A 7113-nucleotide genomic window follows, 5' to 3' on the forward strand; every position below is an offset into this window, starting at 1 on the left:
AAGTTTCTCCTAGATGCTGGGACAGGAGACTGAATAAGAATAAAAGCATTAGTGCAATCTCCTGAAAAATATTGGCTACTCAAAGAATATAAAAAGATTAAATTATTAATTATGTTATATTATGGTTTGAAGAAACCTGCAAGTCTATGTATGAAATAAAAATTTGCAACCAGTCAGTTAAAACCTGTGATAATAACCCTAAAAATATTAACATTTACACATAGGCTAAAATGTAACATTGAAACATCTATTGTCTCATATTTCTAGGTTAAAATGTTTTTATAACAAATTTAAGATTTTGCATCTTTGGGAAATTCTCCTTTTAAACATGTCTATGTCAGGGCGATTGGGTGGCTCAGTTGGTTAAGCACTAGACTCTTTATCTTAGCTCAAGTCATGATCTCATAGTTTCTGGGCTCGAGCCCAGCATAAGGCTCTGTGTTGATAGCATGCAGCCAGCTTGGGATTCTCTCTTTCCTTCTCTGTCTACCCGTAGGTGCTTTCTAGCTCCCTATGTCTTTCTCAAAATAAAGAAATATGTAAACTTCAATAATAATAATGATGATAATAATAATAATAATAAACATGTCTATGTTAAACCTGGTGATAGTGTTTTTGGTATTTCAAAAGAAATGAAAATTATGATGTAATAATAGGAGGAATGAAGGGGAGCAGGATTTCTCTCTTTGGCATAAGGATTATCTTGAGAGGAAAAGCTCTGAAAACTGAGTATAAGATAGATTTCCAGCAAAAGACATTTGTATATATAGGGGAAATCTCCATTTGTAAGAATGTTTCCATCTCTGTAACTAAAAAAGGAGGATGACTGAAGCGGTAGAAACTTTTTTTTTTAATTTTGAGAGAGAGAGAGAGAGAGAGACAGAGAGAGAGAGAGAGAGAGACAGAGAGAGAGAGAGAGAATCCCAAGCAGGGCTTGATGTGGGGGGCCCAATCCCAGGAACAATGAGATCATGACCTGGGCCAAAATCAAAGTTCAGACACTTAACTGACTGAGCCACCCAGGAACCCCTAGAAATCTTTTTTTTACTAAAGTTTATTTATTTACTTTGAGAGAGAGAGAAAGAGAGAGAAAGCAAGTAGGGGGGTGGCAGAGAGAGGGATAGAGAGAATCTCAAGCCAGTGAAGAGCTCAGTGCAGGGCTTGAATTCAGGAACCATGAGATCATGACCTGAGCCAAAGTCAAGAGGCCAATGCTTGCTCAAGAGCGGGACATTTAGAGAGGCAAGATGGCAGAGAAGTAGGGAGCTCTGTATTTCTCACCTGCTGCATACCTCAAACAAAGAAGGACTGAAACCATAAGACACGGAACTGCCAGAGTCTGGGAGGAAAAGAGACAGAGTCCCTAAGAAGACAGCCTCATAGGTGTGTGAAGGCAAACTGGGGAAGAAAAAAATGGGCTGGGACAGAGGCGAGGGATGCTCCTCCGTGGAGAGCCACGGAGAGACGAGGGGAAGAGAAAGAGAAGCTAAAATCGCTCATAGAGCCCTCTCTGGAGAGGAGAAAAACGTCAGCCCTGTGACAGAGAGGGATCCTATCAGCCAGTGAGTAACTGCAGGACATTTCAAGAGAGGTCCTGTCTCTAGCTGTGGCACTTTCCTTGGGCTCAGCGCCCCATCCCAGGAGGCACCAGGAGAAACTGCTCCCCTACTCCCTACTCGATCCCTGGCATTTTGGGTGGTATCATTAAAGTGAGCAGACTAAGATCTGGAAACGAGGGGGGACTTGGGAAATGAAACTCGGCCCACCGTGGCTCTGCCTGGGGCAGAGAGAGATCGGACCCAGAAGAGTGAGATGAAACGCTTGGTTTGAGAAGGGTCTGGGGTGCCACCATTTTTCTGCAGGGCCTCAGGGAGCAGCTTGCAGACCTGCAGTGGAGGCAAGACCTGACTACATCAAACTACACCCATCCACACTAGAGAGCCACATTTTTCTCCCCCCAGAGCCTGGGGCAAGACCAACATTGATGCATTGCTGTGATTAACTCTAGATCAATTTTTGCTATTCAGATATATTTTACCTTATCTCATTCTTTTTTATGTTTTTTTTTTAATTTATTTTGAGAGACAGAGAGAGACAGCACAAGCAGGTGAGGGTCAGAGAGAGAGGGAGATACAGAATCTGAAGCAGACTCCAGGCTCTGTGCTAGCTGGCAGCACAGAGCCCAACCCAAGGCTCAAACCCACCAACCTTGCGATCATGACCTGAGTGAAGCCGGATGCTTAACCGACTGAACCACCCAGGCACCCCTACATTATCTCATTCTTAACTCTCCCCTCCACTGGACTGGGCACGGCACTCTGGTCATTGGTTTGCTTAAACAGTCACATTTAATCCATTCTCTTGATACATATTCTACACCTCCATCACTACCTTCCTTTCTTTCTCTCTCTGGAGTAATCAGATTATACAGTTTCTTTGGTCAACATTATCTTTGTTTTGTTCTCCTTGCCTCCAACCATATTCTCCTCTTTCTCTCTCCGAATTAAACCTCTTAGTCTCTCTGCCTGGTCAATGTTCAATTTCGCTTCCTCCCCACCCCTGTCGCTTCTCTCTTTGTATATGCTCTTCCATCAGCACTGCCTCCAGCCTGTTCTTTATTTGTAGTTGAGATTTTGGTTTTATGTTTTTAGAATCTCCTTTGTCTTTTGTTGTTTTTGTCCCTCCCCCCCACTTTTTTCCCCCTTTGGTGTGCATGCTTGTTTGATTTGTCTGTGTGCTTGCATGCTTTTGTTCCCTGTGTGTTTGTCTGTCTTCCTTTTCAGGTCTACCTCAAGAAATAAGCCAAAGTACACATGATGGAGAGCCCAAAAATCAATATGAGAAGGGAAATAAAATAACCAAAGGCACAACAAGAGAGACCAAGGGACATCATTAAAAGAACACCTCCTGAATGGACAGGCTCTGGACAGTGAGCCTCCTTTAATATAACAATACTCACAGGTGCAGAGTGATTAACAAGCTTTTAAAACTGACAAGAGACAGAAAGCTAGCCAAAATGATGAAACAGAAGAATTCTTCTCTAAAGAAATTCCAGGAAGAAGCCACAGCTACAGAATTGCTCAAAACAGATATAAGCAACATAACTGAACAAGAATTTAGAACAATTGTTATAAAATTAATCACTGGGCTTGAAAAAGGCATGGAAGACATCAGAGAAACTATTGTTACAAAGACTATGGACCTTAAAAATAGTTGTGATGAGTTAAAAAATGCTATAAATGAGGTGCATAATAAAATGAAGGAAGCCACTGCACAGATTGAAGAGGCAGAGAGAAGAATAGGTGAATTAGAAGACACAATTAAAGAAAAAAAGGAAGCAGAGAAAAAGAAAGATAGATTGATCCTGGAGCATGAAAGGAGAATTCGAGAACTAAGTGATACAATAAAAGGAACAATATCCTTATCATAAGAATTCCTGAAGAAGAAGAAGAAGAAAGAGAAAAAGGTGTTGAAGGGGTACTTGAACAAATTATAGCTGAGAACGTCCCCAATCTGGGGAAGGAAACAGATACTAAAACGCAAGAGGCACAGAGAACTCCCCTCAGACGTAACTTGAATCAAACTTCTGTACGACATATCATAGTGAAACTGGCAAAATATAAGGATAAAGAGAAAATTCTGAAAGCAGCTAGGGATAAGGGACAAGGGTCCTAACATACAAAGGGACACCTATCAGAGTAGTTACAGACCTATCTACTGAAACTTGGCAAGCCAGAAAAAAATGGCGGGAATTCTTCAATGTGATGAACAAAAAAAAAAATATGCAGCCAAGAATCCTCTATCCAGCAAGGCTGTCATTCAGAATAGAAGGAGAGATAAAGGTTCCCAAATGAAGAAAAATTGAAAGAATTCATTACTGCTAAACAAGCCCTATAAGAAATCCTAAGAGGGACTTTATTAGGGAAATGTTGCAAGGAATACAAGATATCAGAGATACCAATACAAGCATGAACCCTACAAAGAACACAATGACTCTAAACCCATATTTTTCAATAATAACAAAGAGTGTAAATGGACTAAATGCTCCAATCAAAAGACACAGGTTAGCAGAATGGATGAAAAAACAAAATCCATCTATTTGTTGTCTACAAGAAACTCATTTTAGACCTGAAGACACCTTCAGATTGAAAGTAAGGAGATGGAGAATTATCTATCATGCAACTGGAAGTCAAAAGAAAGCTGGAGTAGCCATACTTATATTAGACAAACTGGACTTTAAAGTAAAGGCAGTAACAAGAGATAAAGAAGGGCATTATATAATAATTACAGGGTTTATCCATCAGAAAGAGCTAACAGTTATAAACATCTATGCTCTGAATTCCAGAGCACCCAAATACATAAAACTGTTAATCACAAATAGAAACCATCTTATCAATAAGAATGTGTTAATTGCAGGGGCTTTTAATATTCTATGTAAGCAATGGGTAGATCAATTAGACAGAAAATCACTAAGGAAACAATAGACTTAAATGATACATTTAAACAGATAGATTTGACAGGTATATTTAGAACTCTACATCTTGAGGCTATGGAATTCACTTTCTTCTTGAGTGCACATGGTACAGTCTACAAGACGGACCCCATACTGGGTCATAGAGCAGCCCACAATAAATATAAAAAAATTGAGATCATACCATGCACATTTTCAGATCACAATGATATGGAACTTGAAATCAATTACAGGAAAAAGTCTGAAAAACCTCCAAAAACATGGAGATTAAAGACCACCCTACTAAAGAATGATTGGGCAAATCAAGCAATTAGAGAAGAAATTTAAAAAAATATATGGAAACAAATGAAAATGAAAATACAACAATCCAAACTCTCTGGGATGCAGCAAAGGCAGTCATAAGAGGAATGTATGTTGTAATCCAGGCCTATTTCAAGAAACCAGAAAAAGTGCAAATACAAAACCTAACAGTGCACCTAAAGGAACTAGAAGAAGAGCAACAAGAGCATCCCAAACCCAGCAAAAGAAGAGAAATAATAAAGATCAGGGCAGAAATAAGCAATATAGAATTTAAAAAAAAACAGTTGAAGAGATCAATGAAATGAAGAGTTGGTTTTCGAAAAAATAAACAAAAATGATAAGCCTCCAGCCATGCTTCTCAAAAAGAAAAAAGAGAGCACCCAAATAGACAAATGGATCTATTACAACCAATCCCTCAGAAACACAAGCAACTATCAGAGAATACTATAAAAAATTATATTCCAACAAACTGAACAAGCTAGAAGAAATTGACAGGTTCCTAAACACACACATGCTACCAATATTCAAATGGGAAGAGCTAGAAAATGTGAACAGACCCATAACCAGTGAAGAAACTGAATCAGTTATCAAAAATCTCCCACCAAATAAGAGCCTGAGGCCAGATGGCTTCCCTGGGGAATTCTACCAGATATTTAACGCAGAGTTAATACATATTCTTCTCAAGCTATTCCAAAAAATGGCAATAGAAGGCACCCTTCTGGACTCATTCTATGAAGCCAGCATCACTTTGATTTCCAAACTGGACAGAGACCCAGCAAAAAAGAGAACTACAGGACAATATCCTTGATGAATACAGATGCAAAGATACTAAACAAGATACTGGCAAATCTAATACAACAGCATATAAAAAGAATTATCCACCATGATCAAGTGGGATTCATTCCTGGGTTACACAGCTGGTTTAATATTCTCAAATTAGTCAATGTATAAATTACATTAACAAAAGAGAAGAATCATATGATCCTGTTGATAGATGCAGAAAACACATTTGACTAAATACTGTATCCTTTCTTAACAAAAATCTTTGAGAAAGTCGAGATAGAAGGAACTAAACATCATAAGAGCCATTTATGAAAAGCTCACAGCTAATATCATCCTCAATGGGGAAAAACTGAGAGCTTTCCCCTTGAGATCAGAAACAAGACAGGGGTGCCCACTCTCACCACTGTTGTTCAGCATAATGCTGGAAGTCCTAGCATCAGCAATCAGGCCAAAAAAGGAAATAAAAGGCATCAGAATTGGCAAAGATGAAGTCAAACTTTCACTTTTCACAGATGACATAATACTCTACATGGAAAACCCAACTGATTCCACCAGAGGCCTATTGATCCATGAATTCAGCAAAGTCACAGGATACAAAATCAATGTATAGAAATTGTTTGCATTTTTATACACCAATAATGAAGCAACAGAAAGAGAAATCAAGAAACTGATCCCATTCACAATTGCACAATAAAACCATAAAATACCTAGGAATAAACCTAACCCAAAATGTAAAAGATCTGTATGATGAAGACTATAGAAAATTTATGAAGGAAATTGAAGAAGACACAAAGAAATGGAAAAACATTCCATGCTCATGGATCAGAAGAATAAATATTATTAAAATGTCATTATTACCCAAAGCAATCTACACATTCAACGCAATCCCAACCAAAATTACACCAGCATTGTTCTCAAAGCTAGAACAAGCTATCCTCAAATTTGTATGGAACCACAAAAGACCCTGAATAGCCAAGGTAATATTGAAGAAGAAAACTAAAACGGAAGGCATCACAATCCCAGACTTTCGCCTCTACTATAAAGCTGTAATCATCAAGACAGTATTGTATTGGGACAAAAACAGACATATACACCAATGGAATAGAATAGATAACCCAGAATTAGACCCATAAATGTATGGCCAGTGAATCTTTGACAAAACAGGAAAGAGTATCCAATGGAAAAAAGACAGCCTCTTTAACAGATGGGGCTGGGAGAACTGGACAGCGACATGCAGAAGAATGAAACTAGACCACTTTCTTACACCTTACACAAAAATAAACTCAAAATGGCTGAAGGACTTGAATGTGAGACAGGAAACCACCAAAACCCTAGAGGAGAAAGCAAGAAACAGCCTCCTTGACCTCAACTGCAGCAACTTCCTAATCAAACATCCCCAAAGGCAAGGGAATCAAGAGCAAAACTGAACTATTGGGACCCCATCAAGATAAAAAGCTTCTGCACTACAAAGGAAATGATCAAGAAAACTAATAGGCAACTGATGGAATGGGAAAAGATACTTGCAAATGACATATCAGATAAAGGGCTAGTACCCAAAA

At 38.8% G+C, this 7113-nt stretch overlaps 1 pseudogene; it reads left to right on the forward strand.

The window, feature by feature from the left end:
* The first annotated feature begins 1413 nt into the window (after nt 1–1413).
* Nucleotides 1414–7113, forward strand: part of LOC115290548 — a 23640-nt pseudogene continuing 17940 nt past the window's right edge.

The sequence above is a fragment of the Suricata suricatta genome, chromosome 4 (genome assembly GCF_006229205.1).
Source record: "Suricata suricatta isolate VVHF042 chromosome 4, meerkat_22Aug2017_6uvM2_HiC, whole genome shotgun sequence".
Lineage (NCBI taxonomy): Eukaryota > Metazoa > Chordata > Mammalia > Carnivora > Herpestidae > Suricata > Suricata suricatta.